Source organism: Hoplias malabaricus, chromosome 8 (genome assembly GCF_029633855.1).
Source record: "Hoplias malabaricus isolate fHopMal1 chromosome 8, fHopMal1.hap1, whole genome shotgun sequence".
In the NCBI taxonomy this organism is placed as follows: Eukaryota; Metazoa; Chordata; class Actinopteri; order Characiformes; family Erythrinidae; genus Hoplias; species Hoplias malabaricus.
In genome coordinates this window covers 17,122,460-17,147,714 of record NC_089807.1, presented here as the reverse complement: position 1 = coordinate 17,147,714, position 25,255 = coordinate 17,122,460, and the positions used below count along the sequence as shown (strand labels likewise).

The following is a 25,255-nucleotide window of genomic DNA, read 5'->3' as shown; positions in this document are numbered from 1 at the left end:
TTCAAAATATTTTTTAACAATAATTTTAAGAATAAAAGTTAAACATTTCTTGACAAGAAGATTGACCAGGGGAGAACAAATACTTTGTAGTACGGTGGGGCCTAAAGGGTGCTGGTCCTCACTTGGGATGGACATGTATTGTCTTGTTTAAAAATGTTTCGTTTTGGGAAGCATTGTACATTTTTTATGCATTGTGTAGTTCTAGCTGGCACAGACATTTTGAGCTTCAGCATGATTTTAATTACAACATCTGATCATCAGAGCATTGAAGAAGCTTGTAAGCAGAGAGATTTTGTCAAGTATTTTAATGATATATTTGTGCATTTTTGATTTATATCTGTTTATACCCTCTTTAAAAAATTTCCAGTAACTGTCTCTTTTACTTAGAGCCCTTATATCTAAAACATATGCTGATTGCACTACACTTTATTTCCTTTGCTAACTGGTTTATGGCTGTTGTGATATTCAGGAAGTCCTAAGTTTTGTTTTTGGTGCCTGCTTCATTCAATGATCCCATGATTTTCAAAGACTTTTGTTCTAGTTTAAAAATGTGGCTCCTTGCTCCAGCCTTTGAGCTGTCTGCAGGAGTCCTACATTCTAGACTTGTGAGCCAGGATCCTGTGTGATTAAGCCCATCACTGTGTTCTGTCACACACATGCACAGACGTGAAGCTCCGTAGTGCAGAAAAACCCTCCTTCACCCTTTTTATGCTCCTCGAGATGTTTCCCTTTGCTTCTTCCCTTGCTTTTTTCCCCGCTAAGCGCTAACATTTACACGAAGAGACGGTTGAGTAAGTGCACGCTGAACTTCAAACCCTCCGTAATTGTGTTTCATGCGGGATTGAAACTTGTGAATTGGACGTGGATTGCAAAAGAACAACAGAGCTGATTAGCGGTCGTTAGCTTTGCTTGCTGGAGCGTTTTGACACCTGTCTCCCAGCCTCTCTCTCTACATGCTAGAGCTAATCCCTCTATATTGCTGGTCACATGGCAGAGAGAGTGAGAGAGAGCTAGAGAGATAGATTTCCAGCCCACTTCTGTAACAATAAATAAATATCTGAGGAAAAGTGTAATTTTAATTCATAAGTCTTTAATATCTAAATTGTTGGTGTTCAATGGCCTATTCAACGTTTGAGCTGGTTTAGGAAAAGTATGTATGTATACATGCCTTGTGCCCAATGATTCCGGGTAGGCTCCGGACACACCGCGACCCTGAACTAGATAAGTGGTTACAGAGAATGAATCAATGTATGTATGTATATGTATTGATTTCTAAACAGTATCGAACACAAACATGTTAAAAGCTATCAAGAGCTATTAAACTGCCACTATTGCCTTGTGGAGAATTGTTAGCCTGCTAAATGTGAATGAGTAACTAACTGAGTATAATATCATGTACAATAAATGAAAACAATATGGTCTATATAGAAATCATAAAACCTGGCAAATTTGAATTTTTTACTGTTGCGTTTGTCCCTGTGGATTTTTTAGATGTGGAGGATGAAAACAGTCTTGATTTAAAAATAAATAAAAAATAATAAATAATAATGTTTAATACGCCATAAAAACACAAGTACAGGCTGGATATAACTAGTTTGCGCCCATTTGTAGTTCAACCATCCATTCATTCATCCATTCCATTTTTTACATGTTCTGGACCAAACCAATCTATGTACTATTTAATTAGTGCATGTTGGAATCAATAAATTTAACACACATTGAAAATCAAACCAAATCCTGACAATTGATTTGAACATTTTTACAAATGAAATGCATGGACTGTGTCTCAGACCTTGTAGAACACCTCTCTTACTGAGCAGTTCTCCTCTCCTATGCTCAGATCCATGTTGTTCTCAGTAATGGCATATGTGTACTGGCTCTTTTCTGAAATTAGCTCTGCATGGTAATTTGAATGAAGCAGACTTGCACTGGGGGGGCTACATATTGCACACTTTCATTTAGGCAATCCTCTAGCTCGGCATAAAACGTGGTACGTGGCAAACCATCTGGTTGCCTCTTGTTTACAGTACACAGTGTCAGCCCAGGCTTATTAATCATGCTTACACAAGTGTCTTAATTACTCCCTATGTAGCTGCTCCGACTCCAACCCAGAAGTTGACCTTTCTCTCCCTGTTCCTTTAAACTATTAATCATACACAATCAACGCCAGCAGAGCCAAGGAGAGGGCTACCCACATTCCCCGGCACAGAGAGGGCCCTATCAAACACAGCTCTGCCTGGTGCCAATGCTGGCCATATCTAAATTAATGAGTCTCTCACTGCGTGAGTCAGCCGCACATGTGCACAAAAAAATAGCACATCAACTCACACAGGACATCCAGAAACATCCAGCATGGTCCTGAGCACCTACAAATGGGCTTTGTTTAGCTTTTGCAATGTCGGCTCAAGATGTGTAATAAATGGAGGAGGAAAACACATGCGAGTGGGATTATACTTTATAGAATAAGATGTTTTCTCTCTGATCAAACCATTGATATGTGACTTCATAAAGGGCAATGATAATAATAATAATAAACATTCAATGCTAATTAATGCAGGGATTAATGAAGGAATTATTTTCAAATAATGTTGGACTATTTGTTTTGGAACATAATTCAAGAATGTTGAGATTTATAAAATGATGTTAAAACAAAATAGAATTAAATATAAAATGAAAATGTTTGGTTCTTTTACTGACAATATGTCATATTACTTTCAAATTGTAATGAAAGAAGTCAAAGCAATAGATCACACTGATTGTTATATCTGAAAAAGGCAGCTTTACTAGAGAAGGAGAAAATATTCTCAGTTTTCAATGGAAGCAAATGTAAAAATAAAAATCCCCAGTAACTTCTTTGATCCATTAATACTGAAATGTTCTCACAATGTGAAACACAACTGGCTTTTTCGAAGTCCAGTCAGAAAATGACAAACAAGAAAGACGTGTTGACAGTGATGTTGTTGTGTTTGTCCAATTGTATGTTACTGTGTAACCCTTGTCTCTGATCCTTCTGGAACATTTCCACATCGTGCCTCATGGCCTCTTGTGCTTGGAATGAAACTTCCAGTCAAGTGTCCCTGGGCAAAACAAATGCGTTTTGTTTTCAAATGCGAAACTCTGACATTTATTGCATGCAGTGATTCATCCGTGTCACACGGTCGGGATGTATAGGCGTAAAGGCCGGTTAGAAACTCGGATGCAGGAGGCCTTCAACCTTTCATATCTTGTTTAACCAGGTGCACGGTGGATTGACGAGTAGAGCTTCTTCTCGGAGGTAACTGACATAGCCGGCTTCCCCCCTGCTGAACGAAAGCTTAATCTATCATTTGTCAGTCAGGGCTGGACTTCCATTCACTCATGTCATGGCATTCACTCAATATGCCAGTGGGAGCCATAGCCACATGCAAAAAGTGAATAAGCAAGCAAACATCAGACAGGGTGTTGACTATTTCAGCTGAAATGTTGATTAGAATTGTCAGCAAGTCACACGCCCACAAAACACTTATCTTCGCTTGATTATGGTTTCTTTGCCACGTATTTCTGAAAGAGAGAATGATTATATTTTCATAAGATTAAGTCATCTTGCATCACTTAGAGACAAAAGGACTCCAAAGTTCTGTAATAGTTTTATGGCTGCCCACAAATTGCAGCCATAAATTTTTCATTCTTTTTAATTTACCTCCATAAATCAGTCTCGAATCTGCTCTCGAAGCCTAAGTGGTGTTGCCGCATATTTTGAGCATGTGTGTATCAGCGGATCTCTAAGAAACCGAAAGCTTATGGAAGGTAGCCTGCTGCATTAATTGAAGGTCATAAATTATACAAGCTTCTTTTATAATGGCAGGTCATAAATAACCCTGCTGTATTGGAAACTGTAACACATCTGTGTCGAAATTATGTATTTGGAGGTTACGTTGATTTCATTATAATGGATTTCTCGTAATGGAGTCTGCTTACGTCTTTGTAGTGGGGACACAAACCTTCATTATCTTAAATGATATTGTATGCCAAAACATTTTTAACTCAGAATCCTTTTAGGACTTTTGTTTGTAAGTTGTTTCCCCATTTTCCTCCATCTCTGATATTTCACAACCTGAGATTTTCTCTGATTGATTGTTTCCAACCTTGGGGGAATAATATGTAGCACACCTTTGCTTTGCAGAGCAAGGCCATTCTTTCATTTTTCATTATAGATGTGTTGTTTAATATCAATCCTTGTTTCTGATGTTGGTGATTTTAACAACAGGGCTGTGTGGAGATGCTAATGTTACCACCTTACCAGACAGTCTTTTATCTCAATAAACAAAACTAAAATGATCAAACAAACCCTGCAAAATCTTTGTTGTTTTTGACTTTACACTTGGCTAGTGCTTTGTGAAGGCTAATATGGATCTCAGCCTTCACTGAAGAGAAATAAGATCAATCAGACAGTTACAGTGCTATAGGAAAATGCTTTACTGTGCGTATAACCTGTCTGGTGCTAAGGTTTTCTACACATTGTAAAGCATTTTCAAACAGATTTTCTTTAGATTATTAACAAGATGGTTCCATGAAGAATCATTTAGGGCTGCAACAACTAATCAATTAAATCGATTAAAATCGATTGTTAAAATAGTTGGCTACTAATTTCATAATAGTTTAGTTGGATCTAAGTTATTATACACATAGGTACAGTTGCTACACGTGACGAACTCTGGAGGAAGGGTTTGACAAATGGCAGAGGCGGTCACAGCAGAGGATAATGTGAGCACAATCAGAGAGAAAAATGTACGACCCAAGTCATCAAACGTATGGGAACACTTTCAAGGAACAGCGTTAGGTGCAAAATGTGCATAGCTGATCTCGCATGGCACAGCAGCACAACATCACTGCATGAGCATCTGAAAATGAAGCCTGTTGGAGCTATGTGTGAAAGAGATTAAGTATAGTAAGTTAATTCTACTTTTTCTCTCACTCAATGTTACTAGAGCCTGCTAGAGTAGTTAAACAACTTTTGTTTTCTTAGTACATTGATATTACACTCGCGTTTAGCGAACGAGCCTTAGCATGTCTCCCCCCGAGTTTTCTCTTCCCCTTAAATGTGTCAGCTCGACCAGCAGTTCCAAAACAAGCCGTAGTTTTAGTCAAACTAACGTTAGCGACAAGTTCTATTTTTTTCTCTCACTCAGTGTTACTAGAGCCTGCTAGAGTAGTTAAACAAGATGTCTCATTTTTAGTAAATCTATATCACTCTTGTATTTAGCGAGTTTTCCGTTCCACCTTAAATATGGCGGCAGTTACATTCAGAGTTAAAAAAAAATCCAAACATTTATTTAAATAATATATTTAAAGCCTTTTTCAAGGTATTTTCTGACTGGCATTGTGTATTAGTGTTTGAGTATCACAGCCAAGTGTATATTACATTATAAGTGTATATTACATACACTGTGTTAAATATTGATAAAATAAAATTAATGTAACAGTTGGGTTAATTCTTCATGTAAACGCTAATTTTTAATAATGGTAGGTTGTGTGTTCCTTATACAATTACAACATTAGTTCTCTAAAATCTTAAATATCTTAGCCATATCTGATCATATGTGTTAGATGAATTTCCCTTTTATTCTCAGCACATGGCACCATCACCCAATATCCATTTATGTAATTTCAATTTGCCTGAATTGTTGTCTGCATTTTAGATCAGTAGTTATTAACTTAAAGATGTATGTTCATATCTACACTTTCTCTCTCACCTCAGATAAAAACAGCCCAGCATTGCTGACTATGTTTTGAAGAAGATCTGCACACCACAGCAAGCAGCTGTTCTCACTGATGGTATCCTGAATATGCTAGTAACAGACAGGAAACCAAATTTGGCTTGTCTTACTTTCTATCCGATTAATAATCGATTAATCGAAAAAATTAATCGACAGATTAATCGATTATCAAAATAATAATTAGTTGCAGCCCTAGAATCATTCATTGAAAGGAAGGTTCTTTAGGGAACCCCAGTTGGTTCTGTTTTGCCTTTGCCAAGAATGGTTTAAAACTTTTATGTCAAATTCTGAGACATAATGTTTGTCATGTTTACTGCAGTTTCTCTATATGACCACAGTACTGTGCCAAAAGTAAGAGAACACACTTCATATATTGTCAACAGAATATTACCCAGAAGCCAGTATAATAATATAGAGATCTTGGAGGTTATGTAAGAAGTGCTACAGCTCGACTCTCATTCACCCTGTGTAGACTGTGCTCTCCTGATGAGCATGTAGTTAGGTGTAGGCTTATAACTGATAATACCAGCCTAATACGGGAGGGTGAAATGCATGATTAAGTACAGCTCTTTACAGAGGCATTTGCAAACACAGAAGGCAGTGAACTCTTGAATACTGGGTATTATCCACCATTAGATGGTGATATTAGTGCTGCTGCCAGTAATGGGCTTGAAGAAGAATATTCAGTTGGCTCCCACACTGTGTTTCACTGGCAGTGAAGCAAGAATAGAAGTGAGCGGCCCTGAATGAATCAGTTTATTAGTGCGCCCCTCAAAGCAAACTAAGGTTGATGATACGGTGTGTGTGGGGGGTGGAGGGCACATAATTCATGTGTGATATAGTGGCAAAACCCAGGCATGATGTACAACCTAATTATCATGGAGAGCACAATTGAAAAATGAATTCATTTAGCGATGATTTTTATTGACATGGCTTTCTTTCACCGAGCAAAAGGAAAGGCTTGGATCAATAGGTAGCGTGAGATGGCTTCATCATGATAATCCTCTCCTGTGAGAATGTGGAAAGAGGCTGGAGCACACCGCTGATGAGCTGAACTCAACAGAGCACTTGCTTCCTTTCCTCATTAATCAAACACAAACTTGTTTCTGTATGGTTTAACTAACGGGAGAGTCACATTCTTGATCCTGCGCGGATCTCCGGCCATAGATTTCTTTGTCTCTGTGTGGAATGACCTTTCTGAAAGGTTAAAGTTCTGCTGCCCTTTGTAGATGACTTGATCCTAATATTTACGAGAACGGCAACCAAACAAAATGCTTTGAAGGAGTCACACCTGCCTGTTTGTTACCTTCTGAATGCAGCCAGCCTTACAAAGCATTTGTTGTGTGTCCCTCAGACTTTTATTGCAGTTCTGTTGGTGGCAAGGTACAACAAGCTGGTGCAAGCCACCAATAATACACTGCTAATACAATGTGGATCTTGTGCTATTAGATATGGTACCATTTTTATGAAGTATGACTACCATTCTAAATGTTTATAAATTGCGTAAAATGGTTATTAATTAGAATATAGACACTTTATATTCATAGTAGTCAAAGAGACAAAAAATGTATTGAAAATGTTAAGGTAAAAAAATATGCCAAGGCTTTAGAATGAGAATATAGTAATTTATCATCTAAAAAAGACACTCTGGTGGTGGTAAATTCATTAACTTGGTGACTAAATGGTTGCATTTATTCACATGTGTATGATGAAGGTGACAGACTAAATTCTGACAGATGGAGAAGACAAAGTCACTTCACTATTTGTCAAGCAACAGGTCATGGTTGTCCTATCTATGTGTTTATAACTGATAATTAATTTCTGTAAAGGTGTTCACAACCTAATGAATAAGCAGATTTTAAACTATTTATAGGGTGGTTCTGAATAAAATCTTTAGTGTTTCAGAGCTGCAGTCGTAATATTCAATGAATATTAAAAAATTTGGGCTGTGGGTGTTGGGTGAGGGAGGTGTTCATTCAGAATTCCACTTCCAGGGTCTGCTTTAAAATCCCAATCTCCAGTCTGCGCTGTGGCTCATAGCTTCGCTCGCTAACCCCTGCCACTAAGAACATCACTTTGTAGGCACAGGTTAACCGCAGCTTCGTGCAGGTGGTCTGATTCTATGCAAGAAGCTAAGAAAATGAATTGTTCTAGGTAGGAATACAGGTGGAAGTGGTGGTTACGGAAGAGAATCTCAAAAATGCTCAACAAATGTATAGCTAAATTGCTGAATGATCAAGGTATAGCCCTAACTCTTTGTTCATAAGGATAGTCTTAATCTAAATGGAATGCTATATCAAAGTCAGCTTGGCTGTCCAGCCCACTGTTTTCTGTAGATGTTTCCCTTGTGATGTGGCCTGAAAATCATCTTTTAAAGGTAGAAAGGGTCCTGGTCATTTTTGTCACTTTCTCAGCCTGGGAAAGGTGTGTTGAACAATGGTGTCCAGCCTGTGGCTTTGCTGGGCATATGATACGCCACGTGGAGATTGTTTTCAGGTTCGTGAATGGAAGCTGTAATACAGAGAATGATTCATTCCTACTGAGGTTGATCTTACATTACTGTTTTCATGAGAAGTTAAGTTCATCTACCTGTAGCCGCACAGAGTATGGAAGGAGTATTCTTGTAAAATGTCTAAACATTTTCTCACTCTCACTCATTGTTGTAGCTCATAGCCAGTACTTTACACACACACAAAAAAGCTGTGGTATAGACACTCCCTTGTCTTTTTTAATAAACAAATCAGGTCAGTCCCAGACAGATGTGAGTGGCAAACCAGGTAATACGTCTGTTTGGCGTGCCTATGGGTTTGTGAGACAGAGGCAGTAACATAGCTGGTGTGCAGAAATGGCCTTTCTTCAGGGTCAGCAGGTGAGGGGTCAGGAGGTAAAGCTCCGACTGTGATTTAGAAGCACTCTTAAGGGAAGAGGACGCCACTGCTGCTCTCCCCTGAAAGCTGTCACTCTCCTGTGTAATTTGCTTTCTGTGAGAAGCAAGTCAAACCATGAATAATGAAGGGTTGTTAGCCTCTGAGACGGAACAAGCAAAGAGAAACACAAAACACTCTAGCAAAAGAGCTGTAATTACCGGCAGTGTACTTTTGAAAGGAGTGTTATTGTGAGTGGACGACCTTTTAAGTCTTTGGCAAGTGCCACCGGAGCTGGGGGCGATTTCGTATCTCCTCAAACATCAGAAGTCTGCAAAGAATCTATGGCTGTCATAAAACCAAAATGAAAATCACATGTTTCAGAGATGTCTGGGGTTGTAAGCACATTTTACTTGTCTTTTTAATATTGTTTACAATGTCTCGAGTTATTATTATTTTTTTTTTTGTGGACTATTAATCCCAGCCAGAATTTACAAGCTCTTAAACACTTTGAACTTTTTTAGAGTCCTCCTCATTTAACTATAAATAAGCGAAATACGCAAACAAAGCTAAGTTATTTGGCATTGTGTTTGTGACCATCTGAACGCGGGGGTTAGTTGTAAATTAGAGGAGTTGATGATTATAGCATTTTGTGTTAACTAAGACGAGCATCTACATGTGAAGGCAGCTCCCTGCTGATCAGGCCTGTGTTGGGGCTCAGGCCGGCGCAGACCACCCAGGGGAAGATGGATGGGCTAAAGCTACCTGTGTCAGCCCCTCTCTGTCCCTCTGGTTTGTCCAGACCCTCCGAAAAACTGCCTGCTACAAATGGCTAGATTAAACAGTGACTCGCAGATGACAAATAAGGCTGCGCTGCCTAAACCGCAGCATGGAAACAGGATCTCGCCTGACTTTTCAAGATTTATTTTATCAGTCAACTAATTAACATGATTTATGGCGCGGGCTGGCAGTGACGGAAAGTACAAAGAGAGTGGAGCCACTCCTCCTCCCTGAAGGAGATGCTATCAGGTGCTTTCTGCTGTGCTTGCATGTAGTCAGCATGCAGTTGTAAATCCAAGCAGCTCTGCATTGAAGTGCTGACCCTGCTTCACACGGGGAGGTCAGGAGTTCACAGCCTGGCCTTAACCGTTAAAAACCTGGGGTTTGAACTTCTGACCCTTCTACTGTAGAGAGAAGCCAGTGTTTATCAGGGCCATCACCCCGAGCAGGGTACACCCCCAGACCAGACCCCTGACAGGAGCCCATCCAACTAGACTAGTCCTGAGTGTAGCCTGCCCCATACGGATGGAGCTAGGAATAGCAATCTGGACTGGACGCAAACTAGAGGGCTTTCATTACTATCCAGCAGGCAAAAGAAGAGCGCGGACCCTTTCACTTCTAGTGGGCTATCTGCAGACTGTAAGGTTTGTAGAGAAGGTTCACTGCTTATTTGAAATAAAATGGCTATGTTTGTGATGAGGATATCACAGCCCTTTAATACAGATGAACAAAATTGTGATTGTAGAGATGTCTCTACAGTGAGAAACAACTTTTTCACGTAAAGATGCTCTGAATGACGTAGTTTACTTCTCAAGCTTCCTTTACACATATAATAATAAATTTACATTCTTGTGGACTGCCCACTATATGCAACTCATGCTTGGATTCAGCTGCATTTCACTATCCCACCAGTTGATCAAAAGTTTTTATTTATTTATTTATTTTCAACTTTACAAATAAATCATATTAAACATAGCTTGACTAAATTGGAACCTAGCTCAGGGTGGACTGATGAACACTGAACTGGCAATTTTTTCTGATCTTGAATGTTCTTTATTAGAATGGATCCATGCATGAAAATATTTATATTTATGGTGTTACTAGTAGGGGTGGGTGATATGGCCATAGAATAACATCATGATATTTCATGATATTTTTTCGATAACGACATTTTTGCGATATGAAAAAACACTGAAAAATACTTTTAATTTCAAGAACACATTAATGTGATATTAATATTAATTATATTCAATTAAATATGTTCTTACATAAGGAGTTTGTGTGTTCTCCACGTATCCGTGTGGGTGTCCTCCGGGTGCTCCAGTTTCCTCCCATGGTCCAAAAACACATGTTGGTAGGTGGATTGGCGACTCAAAAGAGTCCCTAGGTGTGAGTGTGTGCTTGAATATCTGAGTGTGTGTTGCCGTGCGAAGGACTGGCGCCCCCTCCAGGGTGTGTTCCTGCCTTGCTACCCATGATTCCACGTAGGCTCTGGACCCGCCATGACCCTGAATTGGATAAGCGGTTACAGATAATGAATGAATGAATAAATTTTCTTCCATAATAACATGTATGCCATATTATGGGAACCTGCTTGATGTCATTGTGTTAAAATAAAATAACGGTTGCCTTTACTATGTCTATATACATAAGTCTATATAAACATTAGATTAGGCCATTCTGTGCACTGATGTAGAATCTTGTAAGACAGAGCTGATCGTGTTGGCCACCAGAAATCATGTCTGCTTGAAGTAGAGAAGGTTCCTTTTACATTTGCATGCTCTGCTGCTTTAAACATTCCCATTAAATTAGCACACACAAGACGGCAGTAGTGATTTTACACAATTTGTCTCATAGAAAATAGGCATTCTTATTCACGTGTTCATTTGTGTTCTTCCTTTATTCATCCATTTTGCCGTATTTGGGAAGTTCTGGCTTTTACTCCAGAGGACTGTTTCTGTCCCTAAACTAGCTACAGGAAAGAACCTTAAAAGCTTACAAGCTGATTTTATCATCTGATAAAGGTTGCTGTTTACCACTAAATGATATACTGCCTGCCAAACTTTGTAAGTGGATGGTTCTACAACAGTGGCTCCATTATAACTGCGACTTATTGAGAGAAGTTTTCATTGCCATGTTTGTCTCTGAGCAGAGGGGTATTCCATTAGAAAAGCCCACTCGTATAAAAAAGCCACACCATGCTGGCAGGCCCCACATCCATCCACAAAAAAGCCTTCTCCCGTAGTGTAAACCGTGGTGGTGAAAACATTGTAAATGCTAAGTAAAACACACCACCGGAACAGGATGACTGATACAGAAGTGTCAGGAAATGCACCACTTTCCTTGTAAATGTAGCTTTGATACAAACATTCAAATAAGGCCGCACACTCCAGATGATCCTCTTGACCACACAGACGTAGCCAGATCACAAAGAGAGCACTGGTCCAGCATCTGCTGCAACGTAGCGGAGTGATTTATCTCTGTCTCTCACAAATATTAGTTCAGCCAACCCAGCGCAACCAGGTTTCTAATCAGACGGTGAAATCAGCCTCCTGCGTGACAGCTCCGAGCCCTTACAGAATGCTGTTTACATTTGACTGCAGGATCCCGACATATATTCCTGTTAGCAGAATAAGCCCTGCCAGCTTGTGCGGAATTTTGGTCTTGCTTGCCACCGTGGCAGTGTGTTAACAGTGTGTTAGCAGCGTGTGCTTAAATGAAGGATTTATAGCTTGTTAGAGCCCTGTTAATTACACATTGTAATGCCGTGTAAGGGCTGATGCATTTCTGTTAATAACACTGTGGGGACATATTTCTTTTGACTGTCCTCTTTGAGGCGCTTGCTCTTCAGGTGTTAAGTGGATGTCCTAATTAAAAGGGGATGATGAAGCCCTAGTTACGCTGCTTAAACAGGAAATGCACAAGTGCAAATTAACTGAAAGCTGGGAGAGTGCCTTTAAATTATGCGCTCCATTACAGAGCGCTAGTCAAAGTATACAAATGAAGTTGCAGGTTGATGTGAAATTTTTGAACCGCACGCTTCCTTTCAGATGCTGTATGTGCCTGACCAGCATATGTAGAGTCTTGAGTCCAGCAGTTTGAGAAACTCAGGCCAGTTACTTTGGCTCATGTAACAAATATGATTCCTTTGGATACAGTACCCTAAATTTAGCATTTGGCGTATTCTTACGCACATAAACAAACAGTTCAAAGCTTCATTTCTGGATCATGATTTCTTGGATTTTCCCATAATATGCGTGCATCTACCAAATAAAGCTGGTTTGACTGAGCTTCAATCTTCAGAGTTCCTGAGCTTGGAAAAATGTGTATTCAAAAATGGCCCAAGTGTGCCAGCAACTCAATACCACTGCATTCTTCCAGACTATGGGCCCGGCGGGGGCACTGAGTGCATATTTTCAGAGACATGATAAGCATCACTTTGGAGTTCACAGGATGGACAGGGAGCTGGCACCCGTTTGGTTAATGTTCTTTTTTTTTTTTTCTGAAATTGCATTATGGACTCTGTGAAAGAGAACATTAAGTTCCTTGCTTAACCTTCTTAGGAACTCTCCTCTGCTCACTGTGTTCACCACTCCTGCAGGTCCAAGTATGATGATATACTACTTGTCAATGTCTGTTTTCTTTTGGACAAGCAGTGAGAAGTCAGACAGCATAAAATTCAGTTTAACCATCAGCTGGATGCTTTTTTGGTGCTGTGTTATATTTTCTTTAATTTAGTTTTATGGTTTCCAGATGATCTGATCCAATTTTAGTCCAGGACCTTAAGCATATACTGTTCAACTTTAGACCTTTCCACTATGTGAGTGCATATCAGTCCCTTGTGAAAAAGAAAGTATACTTCAATTGTGCTGAAGTGCTTATTTTGGAGCTACTAATTTGTACCAAATCACTACAAATATATAAAATATATTAATTTACACTAAATATATACAGAGTATAATAGTATGTTATTTTTGCCACACTTCTAATATAATATCAGTATATTAATGTGCTTAGTATAGTGTAAGTAATGTGTTTATTATTTACAAGTCTTGTAATTTGTAATACTGTTTGTTAATTTATATTAGTCACTTTTATTTATTTATTTGTTTTATATTTGTTACAAATTCAAACATTTTTTTGATTAACCCCAGACTGTCCTTTTATGGACACCGTTGTAAGAAACGTCCCCAAAGGTGCGATTTAGAGCGGAGGTATGCTTTAACATTTTAATAAATAACTGAATCAGCACAGCAGATAACATACTTCAACTACAAAAAAAAACAAAACAAAAAAAAAGTTAATCCGTCAGCATTACAGTATATTTGTGTTTTCTGTTTCCTCTTAAATGTTTACAGTAATATTTTTGCTCTGTTGCACTATTTTAAGGCGAACCAGAAAATCCAAGAATCTTTTGAACAAGACGTCAAATTCAGCTTGGGGTTCTGGAGCCTGGCAAGTTATTTACATCGTTGTCTCACTTTTCTCACCTCCCCAGTGGGTTTAGTTGGGTATTTTATGGTTTCATGCTCCTTTTAAGAATCATGTGTTTCATATTCCACCGTTATGAGCTCTGAAAATGTAAACGTGTAGCTAATCTGTCAAAAAAAGAAAATACACTCTGCTCCTCAACTGTGACTCATGTCTTTCTGCTTGGATAGAGGACAATGCTTGTGGACAGCGACCAGTGACAGACTGTTTTAGTTTGGTCGAATGGTAGCCATATAGTGAATGGCAGTCTTTAGAGTGTAAATGATAACAGATCGGTGACAAGAGGTCGCAGACTTTGGGAGCAAAAGGCTGTTTTATACTTAAGTATAGATCCACGTAAATCATGGGTGATTGTATAGAATCATACTTCTAGTAATATTAATTAAATTAAAATCTAAAGTTTAATAAATACAGCGCCTTCCTGATGAAAATGGACATATGAAGCTGATGAAAATATAGACATTTGAAGGAGGAGAGAGAAATTACAGCTCATCATACAGAACTTTGTAAAGTTCTGAAAAGTAAAGTAAACACTGATTGGTTGTCAAGTAGCCATGTTCACAAGACCCAAAATATACTCTCCTTGAACTAGTGCTAAAATAAAATGGAGTCATTTGAGATTTGTTTGTTAGAGGAGCTACTGCAGCGTAATTCTTGTGTAATTAAAGTTCAAACATCCAAAAATTTCCTTTATTTTTTTTCAATATTCTCCTGCTTCCGTTCCATGTGCAGTGGAGTGCAAGACTTTCTTCTTCATTGTTCCTTTATACATTCTGGTTTGAAAGCTGGCCTTTAGTGTACATATTTATTCACTATATATTTTAATTTCCCCAGTTTTAGACCGACCCATTCACTCTGTGGCCATATGCACCAATTTAACACTGGCTGCTTTTTCAATAAGACAAAACACAGGGTCACCAGTCATGAGAGAACATTTAGGATACATATCTATAGCACAGTGACAAAAACAGTCTGTTTATTTCTGTTTGAAACACCAATATAAAAATTAATTGCAGTCATAAACCCACACAATTTTTATAATTGGACCGTTTAAGTGTAAAAAGTGGTTATTTTGTAGAATTGTTTAAAACAACTGCTATTTTTGGCACTTTTATTTAAGTCTTTGTTTTGTGAATAAATGTATACATAAAACTAGCCAGCCCTTTCTCGTATACTGATTAAGTGCATTTGGGATTTTCAGTGTTGGACGCTTAACACAGTAGCAGGGCTTTGTTGTTTGACCTAGAAAAGGAAGATTGCAGTTGCATACTAATAAAAGTGCCTAAATTGAGATGATTGATGCATGCAGCCACTCCCCTGTACCGTGCATGACCTTCCCCAGTGTGTCCCTGTGCGTCTCTCCTTACTATGCCCCACACACACACACACACACACACACACAGACACACACACATCCCACTTCATCTCAAAACTCCAACACTTACAAATTAATGTCACCCACCATGATCTAGGTGCATACTCAGCTGAAGCCAGCAGCTAAATCATCTCCCCTTTTGTCCACCTCCCGCTGGCCCCTCCTCTAAAGCAGTGAATTGAAAGGTGAAGGAAGTTCTGTCTTTCTCCGTTTTCTTCTCTGTTGACTTTATTTCACCTTTCTCTCACCCATAACCCCCTCCTGCCTGGTGAACTCCAAATGCACTTTGACTCCTTCGTGGCCACTTTTTTGGGCATTTGGTGTGTGTGTGTGTTTGTTTATATTACATGGTGGGGTCCGCAACCTGTTAGCACACTCACGGTGTGGGGACCAAAAACATGGTGGGGACCGGTTTGCTGGTCCCCACAATGTTTTCAGCCAAAATGGGTCAGCTGACTCAGGAGGCTATGCTGATATGGGTGGTGCAGTTTTTTTTTTGGCCCCCATGCTTCACACAAACCTGACAGCAGTGTGTCTCATCTGTGTGTGACTCTGCTCACCACGCCCCCGGTGGCACTCGGTGGTATTGCATGAACACACAGATCGTGGGGGTCCGTACACACTTCACTACCGCGTCTACGCAACACTGATAGTGACTCATATTAAATGAACTAGGGTCCTTTAAACACTGCATTAATGGCTCCTTCTCCAAGGTAAACACAAATAAAACACCGTACACAACTAGTTAGTCTTTTAAACATAGAAAATAATCTTAACAATAAATGTACATGGACATATATTTAGTTACAAAATATTAATCCTGGTGTAGTATATTGTAAGTTAGTGAGGAGGCAAATTAAATTGTTTAAATTAAAACTTTTAGTTCAAACATCAGCGTTATAAAGTCTTTAATGGTGACACGTTCAACAGTAAAATACATATACGTGTAAATATAGTCCACTCTTTATGTATTAAAATAGCTCAGCCGAACATTTGGTTGAAGATAATGGCTCTGTGTAATGGAAGCGAATATAAAATGGCGGTTTGTAGTTTTCACCGTTCTACATTGAATGAAGGAAAAGCAACTCGGAACTACAAAGGAACTACACTTCCCATAATCCCTCTGTTCCACGAAGAGTCTGCGGGGTCGTGCACAGGACGAGCTGAAAGGTAATAAACAACGGCTTAAATATATGGCTTTACTCGGTAATGTAACGCTTATTTTAGTCGTATTTATGTGTATATAGAGAGAATGGGAGTTATTAAGCTGTTTTAAATGTTTTAAAGGGCTATATTTCCGTGCGAGAGGAGTGCAGAGAGAAAGAGGCCCGTGAAATGTGACGTTAAAAGCTTTCGTGCTTTAGCTAACGCTATACTGGATATAGAGAGAATATTCGGCTGGTTTTGTAAAATTAAGTTTTTAGAGGACTCTGTTTCCATGAATGCGTGTTGGAGACAGAGAGACAGGTAGAGAGTTTTATTAAAACTGTATTTTCAGTGCATTCACTTGAGAGAGAAAGACAGACGGGAAAGTTAAATTAAAGTGCCAATATGTGGGTTTTTGTAATTACTTTAAATCACGTAAAAGTGCTTAAATATATGGCTTTACTCGGTAATGTGACGCTTATTTTAGTCGTATTTATGTGTGTATATAGAGAGAATGGGAGTTATTAAGCTGTTTCAAATGGTTTAAAGGGCTATATTTCCGTGTGAGAGTAGTGCAGAGAGAAAGAGGCTCTTAAATGTGACGTTAACAACAGCTTTCGTGCTTTAGCTAACGTTATACTGGTTATAGAGAGAATAATCGGCTGTTTTTGTAAAATTAAGTTTTTAAAGGACTCTGTTTCCATGAATGCGTGTTGGAGACAGAGAGACAGTTACTTCAGCTGTTTACATTATAGAGGCCAGTTAGAGGCAAGTGTTTAAGGCGACGCTTCATTTGTAAATGTTTAATATTGAGAGTAAACATGATATTTTATTAGAATCATATAATCAGAGTTTTATTAAAACTGTATTTTCAGTGCATTCACTTGAGAGAGAAAGACAGACGTGAAAGTTAAATTAAAGTGCCAATATGTGGGTTTTTGTAATTAGTTTAAATCACGTAAAATTGCTTTGAGATGTTAAAAATCTGCAAATCTAAAACAATGTGTTTGACATTGTAGCCTATGATTATATTTGCAACTCCTTCATTTGAAAGTCAGTGAGCATTTGGTGTGTACTATAGGCCTGACTTGCTTGTAACATTTGGTTTGTTTGTATTTGTTTACTTCTAGGGGGAGAGAGATTTTGGAGAGGGAGACAGCAGAAGCCGTTCCTGGGCAGGTGGAAAGAGGAAAAGGAGAGTAATGCACTGACCCCTCGACTGATCTGCATCTAAGCTCAGAATACGAGAACTGTTTATTCACATTTAGATGTGTACTTACAGTAAGTGAGTGAATGAATTACTGTGTTCCTCCATAGTCCCAGAATAACCTTAACATGCTCCCTATTCTCCTCACAAACATTCATCAGTTCCTCAAAGTACTCCTTCCACCCTTCAAATATCATCTCTTCATTAGTCTGCACAATACCTTCTGCATTCATTATCATCCTAACATGCTGTACATCCTCACATCCTGTTCCTCTCTCATCTCGCCAGTCGATACATGTCTTTTATTCTAACCTCACTATCCATATTCTCATACAACTTTTCATGTGCATTTTCCCTAGCCTTTGTCACTTCTCCGTTTGCTTGATGCTGCATTTTTTTTGTATTTCTTTAGACATCTCTCTTGAGATTCCAATTCTATTTTGTCGACCTCTTCCTTCTTAAGATTTCCTGCATGATCTCCTCATTCCAGCACAAAGTCTCCTCCCTTCCTTCCTCTGTCCATACAACAAACGCAGTACCTGTAGCCGATTCCCTCACTGCTTTTGCAGTCTCTGCCCATCTGTCCATCACCTCGTCCACCCCACCTAGCATCTGCCTCACCTCCTCCCTGAATCACACACCGTACTGTTCTTACTTTAACGTCCACCATCTGATCTGTGATTTAGCCCTCACCCACTTCCTTTTCTTCACCTCCAAATACATCCTACCTACCACCACCGTCTGATGCTGCCTTGCTATACTTTACCACTGCCACCACCTTACAGTCACTAAATTACTTCAGGTTGCTTCGCCTGCATAAAACATAGTCCACATGTGTAGACCTTCCTCTACTCTTAAATGTCACCCTATGCTCTTCCTTCTTCTGAAAATAAGTATTTACTACTGCCATTTGCATTTTTTGGGGCAAATTCTACCACCATATCAGTTACCTCTCTCCTTTTACCAGTCATAGTGCTAACGTTCAGTGTTTCCACTCTCACCTCCACCTTCCTCACCCTCTTCTTTATTTTGTCTCTCAACTCTTGTTCCCCCTCTCCTTCTCCTCCTGTGACCAACAGTATCACAATTTCCACTGGTACACTGGCAGGAAACAATCCCAATGGTGGACGTTGTTAACCCGGGCCTTCTCTGATCGATATGGAACTCTTGTTAGTGATCTGCATTGTTAATTTGACATAGTTTATACAAAAGATAATCTTTCTGACACAACCCTCCCTATGTATACACGCTTGGGACCAGCATTACAATGCAATGTATTTCAGTGGCTAGGTTATGATTTGTCTGCCTACATTTACGCATATTGTGAGTTCCAGGAGGACAGTACAACTGAGACGGAGGAGAGTGAAAGCACTTGATGAAGCAGCACAGAATGTCATCAGTGCCACTATCAACACCAATGTATTGGAAGGTATCTCTAAACACATATAAAGGTAAATCTAGTATAATCTTTTCTACAAGATTAAATTGTGCATTATGTTTTTTTTTTTTGCCTGCATAGTTCACTTAATGTTTTAAATTAGCAGCCTTTAAGCAGTTGTAGAGTAGTTATTTGTAATATAAGGAGTACTGGTAAAATTCAGCTTTTTATTTTTATTTTCTGCTAAATGCTAATGTGTTTTTAAAACTTTTCAATTGTTGAACTGAAGCTAGGTTATGCATAATATGTAGATTAAAATAAAAGATTGTGTATTCATTAAATTACACTGATAGTCTCATTTGTGGTTACCAAATGTTTAATATTAAATTGTGATATTTCATTAACTGTAGGCTGTTTTACTGTTGTTTGAAATCTCTGTAGAAGGCATGAGAGGACACCGCTGACATGATGGACATGGTAGAACAAACCCCCTGAGCTTCCGGTCCTGTGCTCAGCGCTGGAGCTCCGTCCTCTGACTTGGAGGTATTTAAAAAGGTTTCATATACATATAGTCACTGAAATAGGTTTTAGTGAGGCAGGTCACTGTGGTCAGTTGAAGTTAATTTCTCTGGTACAAAATTGTGATAGCTCATGGCTTTTGGGTGAGGCCTTAGGGATGGTACTGGTTACACATACTCTCAGGTCGTACGTTGTGGGGACCCTCTCAGGACGGAACTATTGAAAAGGTTTTGGTCAAATGTGCACACACACACTGTCAGGTCTAGCATAGTGGGGTCCCCGTTTAGGGAGAAACACCTACTAAAGCAGTACACTCACAGGTCAATATACAGACAGTTTATCTGAACTACAGTGTACATTACCCCATGACTGATGTCACTGAGGGTCTAGTTTGAATTTGTTATTATTTTCTTTTCTGACACACCTCTTTAAGCTTATATTAGTGACACACACTGTCAGGTCTAGCATAGTGGGGTCCCCTTCTAGGGAGACACTCCTACTATAGCAGTACACTCACAGGTCAATATACAGACAGCGTTTCTGAACTACACTGTACATTACCTCATGACTGATGTCACTGAGAGTTTAGTTTGAATTTGTTATTATTTTCTTTTCTGACACAGCGCTTTAAGCTTATATTAGTGACACACACTGTCAGGTCTAGCATAGAGGGGTCCCCTTCTAGGGAGACACTCCTACTATAGCAGTACACTCACAGGTCAATATACAGACAGCGTTTCTGAACTACACTGTACACTAGCTCATGACTGATGTCACTGAGAGTTTAGTTTGAATTTGTTATTATTTTCTTTTCTGACACAGCGCTTTAAGCTTATATTAGTTACACACACTGTCAGGTCTTGCATAGTGGGGTCCCCGTTTAGGGAGACACACCTACTAAAGCAGTACACTCACAGGTCAATATACAGACAGTTTATCTGAACTACAGTGTACATTACCCCATGACTGATGTCACTGAGGGTCTAGTTTGAATTTGTTATTATTTTCTTTTCTGACACAGCTCTTTAAGCTTATATTAGTGACACACACTGTCAGGTCTAGCATAGTGGGGTCCCCGTTTAGGGAGACACACCTACTAAAGCAGTACACTCACAGGTCAATATACAGACAGTTTATCTGAACTACAGTGTACATTACCCCATGACTGATGTCACTGAGGGTCTAGTTTGAATTTGTTATTATTTTCTTTTCTGACACACCTCTTTAAGCTTATATTAGTGACACACACTGTCAGGTCTAGCACAGAGGGGTCCCCTTCTAGGGAGACACTCCTACTATAGCAGTACACTCACAGGTCAATATACAGACAGCGTTTCTGAACTACACTGTACATTAGCTCATGACTGATGTCACTGAGAGTTTAGTTTGAATTTGTTATTATTTTCTTTTCTGACACAGCGCTTTAAGCTTATATTAGTTACACACACTGTCAGGTCTTGCATAGTGGGGTCCCCGTTTAGGGAGACACACCTACTAAAGCAGTACACTCACAGGTCAATATACAGACAGTTTATCTGAACTACAGTGTACATTACCCCATGACTGATGTCACTGAGGGTTTAGTTTGAATTTGTTATTATTTTCTTTTCTGACACAGCGCTTTAAGCTTATATTAGTTACACACACTGTCAGGTCTTGCATAGCGGGGTCCCCATTTAGGGAGAAACACCTACTAAAGCAGTACATGCACAGGTCAATATACAGACAGTTTATCTGAACTACAGTGTACGTTACCTCATGACTGATGTCACTGAGGGTCTAGTTTGAATTTGTTATTATTTTCTTTTCTGACACAGCTCTTTAAGCTTATATTAATGACACACACTGTCAGGTCTTGCATAGTGGGGTCCCCGTTTAGGGAGACACACCTACTAAAGCAGTACACTCACAGGTCAATATACAGACAGTTTATCTGAACTACAGTGTACATTACCCCATGACTGATGTCACTGAGGGTCTAGTTTGAATTTGTTATTATTTTCTTTTCTGACACAGCTCTTTAAGCTTATATTAGTGACACACACTGTCAGGTCTAGCATAGAGGGGTCCCCTTCTAGGGAGACACTCTTACTATAGCAGTACACTCACAGGTCAATATAAAGACAGCGTTTCTGAACTACACTGTACATTACCTCATGACTGATGTCACTGAGGGTCTAGTTTGAATTTGTTATTATTTTCTTTTCTGACACAGCTCTTTAAGCTTATATTAATGACACACACTGTCAGGTCTTGCATAGTGGGGTCCCTGTTTAGGGAGAAACACCTACTAAAGCAGTACATGCACAGGTCAATATACAGACAGCTTATCTGAACTACAGTGTACATTAGCTCATGACTGATGTCACTGAGGGTTTAGTTTGAATTTGTTATTATTTTCTTTTCTGACACAGCTCTTGAAGCTTATATTAGTGACACACACTGTCAGGTCTAGCCTAGTGGGGTCCCCGTTTAGGGAGACACACCTACTAAAGCAGTACACTCACAGGTCAATATACAGACAGTTTATCTGAACTACAGTGTACATTACCTCATGACTGATGTCACTGAGGGTCTAGTTTGAATTTGTTATTATTTTCTTTTCTGACACAGCTCTTTAAGCTTATATTAATGACACACACTGTCAGGTCTAGCATAGAGGGGTCCCTTTCTAGGGAGAAACTCCTACTATAGCAGTACACTCACATCTCAATATACAGACAGCTTTTCCGAACTACAGTGTACGTTACCTCATGACTGATGTCACTGAGGGTCTAGTTTGAATTTGTTATTATTTTCTTTTCTGACACAGCTCTTTCAGGTTATATTAGTGACACACACTGTCAGGTCTAGCATAGAGGGGTCCCCTTCTAGGGAGACACTCCTACTATAGCCGTACACTCACAGGTCAATATACAGGCAGCGTTTCTGAACTACAGTGTACCTTACCTTATGACTGATGTCACTGAGGGTCTAGTTTAAATTGGTTATTTACTTTTCTGATTCAGCTCTTTCAGGTTGTATTGGCGGTTGTATTGGTGGTATAATCTGAAATTGTTACTTGTGTCAGGACAAATGTGTCTTACATTTTTTAATACCATGGTGTATCCATGTCAAGTCAATTTGACTCAGCAATTGTTTAACTGATGAGAGATTAAACATGTTGTAAAATGTATTGCACTTTAAATACTAATGTATTTGTGTGTGGTGTTCACCGAAATGTTTTACTGTTTTTTGAAATCTCTGTAGAAGGCATGAGAGGACACCGCTGACACGATGGACATGGTAGAACAAACCCACTGAGCTTCCGGTCCTGTGCTCAGCGCTGGAGCTCCGTCCTCTGACTTGGAGGTATTTAAAAAGGTTTCATGTCCATATAGTCACTGAAATAGGTTTTAGTGAGGCAGGTCACTGTGGTCAGTTGAAGTTAATTTCTCTGGTACAAAATTGTGATAGTTCATTGCTTTTGGGTGAGGCCTTAGGGATGGTACTGGTTACACACACTCTCAGGCCTTACGTTGTGGGGACCCTCTCAGGACGGAACTATTGAAAAGGTTTTGGTCAAATGTGCACACACACACTGTCAGGTCTAGCATAGTGGGGTCCCCGTTTAGGGAGAAACACCTACTAAAGCAGTACACTCACAGGTCAATATACAGACAGCGTTTCTGAACTACACTGTACATTACCTCATGACTGATGTCACTGAGAGTTTAGTTTGAATTTGTTATTATTTTCTTTTCTGACACAGCTCTTTAAGCTTATATTAGTGACACACACTGTCAGGTCTAGCATAGAGGGGTCCTATTCTAGGGAGACACTCCTACTATAGCAGTACACTCACATCTCAATATACAGACAGCTTTTCCGAACTACAGTGTACGTTACCTCATGACTGATGTCACTGAGGGTCTAGTTTGAATTTGTTATTATTTTCTTTTCTGACACAGCTCTTTAAGCTTATATTAGTGACACACACTGTCAGGTCTAGCATAGTGGGGTCCCCGTTTAGGTAGAAACACCTACTAAAGCAGTACACTCCCAGGTCAATATACAGACAGTTTATCTGAACTACAGTGTACATTACCCCATGACTGATGTCACTGAGGGTCTAGTTTGAATTTGTTATTATTTTCTTTTCTGACACAGCTCTTTAAGCTTATATTAATGACACACACTGTCAGGTCTAGCATAGTGGGGTCCCCTTCTAGGGAGACACTCCTACTAAAGCAGTACACTCACATGCCAATATACAGACAGTTTATCTGAATTACAGTGTACATTACCTCATGACTGATGTCACTGAGGGTCTAGTTTGAATTTGTTATTATTTTCTTTTCTGATAAAGCTCATTAAGATTATATTAGTTACACACACTGTCAGGTCTAGCATAGTGGGGTCCCCTTCTAGGGAGACACTCCTACTAAAGCAGTACACTCACAGGTCAATATACAGACAGTTTATCTGAACTACAGTGTACATTACCCCATGACTGATGTCACTGAGGTTCTAATTTGAATTTGTTATTATTTTCTTTTCTGATACAGCTCTTTAAGGTTGTATTGGTGACACACACTGTCAGGTCCAGCATAGAAGGGTACCCTTCTAGGGAGACACTCCTACTATAGCAGTACACTCACAGGTCAATATATACACAGCGTTTCTGAACTACACTGTACATTACCTTATGACTGATTTCATTGAGGGTCTAGTTTGAATTTGTTATTATTTTCTCTTCTGACACAGCGCTTTAAGGTTGTATTGGTGACACACACTGTCAGGTCTAGCGTCGTAGGGACCACTTCTAGGAAGACACTCCTACTACAGCAGTACACTCACAGGTCAATATACAGACAGCTTTTCTGAACTACAGTGTATGTTACCTCATGACTGGTGTCACTGAGGGTCTAGTTTGAATTTGTTATTATTTTCTTTTCTGATACAGCTCTTTAAGTTTTTATTGGTGACACACACTGTCAGGTCTAGCGTCGTAGAGACCACTTCTAGGGAGACACTCCTACTATAGCAGTACACTCACAGGTCAGTATACAGACAACATTTTCTGAACTACAGTTTACGTTACAGTGTATTTCTCTAAGTAATATGCATTTTCCCCAAGTATTTTTTTTCTTTTCCACACCTGCTGACTAGATTTTCAGCTGGTTCTGATAACTCCTCCACAGCTGCCTATAGTTTTCGGCACCTGATATCGAAGTTCACATGCATGGATGCAGCAAACTTGGCTACAAATCCCATAACACCTATCTCTACTGGTCTTGCATGTGCCTGCCACCCACGTTCTGTACAGTTCCCAAACTTTGTTCGATATTTGGACACTGAAAGCTGTGTTTGGTATTGAACCAACACAGGACACCATTTATTATATTGTTTTGAGGTTAGACTGTAAAAACTTATAGTTTGAAACAGACAGAAGCTCTGCAGGTCTCCCTTAGCCAGAGGGAGGGGCAGGTACTCCACAGAACATGCTTCTCATTGGTCCTCACTTGTATTAACTGTCCATGATTTATTTATATAAATTGTAATTAGTGAAGTATTTAAAATAGTAAAGCTATAAATGTGTCCCTAAATTTGGTTTCAGAAAGTTGGCAGCCTACAATTTCATAAATCACACTGCTTATTATTATAGAAAGAATAATTTTCCACACACTTTTACACAGGCCCACCCAAAGATCAATTTGTGGCTATGCCACTGATGTAGTTAACGTTTAGTCATAGTTC

At 39.3% G+C, this 25,255-nt stretch overlaps 1 protein-coding gene and 1 long non-coding RNA gene across 2 annotated transcripts in view; both read left to right on the top strand.

Annotated features, from left to right (window-relative positions):
• The window catches only part of lrmda (leucine rich melanocyte differentiation associated), a 307,085-nt gene that overhangs the window by 58,315 nt on the left and 223,515 nt on the right, over positions 1 to 25,255 (top strand). The window lies entirely within an intron of this gene.
• On the top strand, positions 18,794 to 22,867 carry LOC136704991 (uncharacterized). Its single transcript, XR_010803988.1, has 3 exons — positions 18,794 to 19,070; positions 19,439 to 19,540; positions 22,766 to 22,867. It is a non-coding gene; the product is annotated as an uncharacterized lncRNA (long non-coding RNA).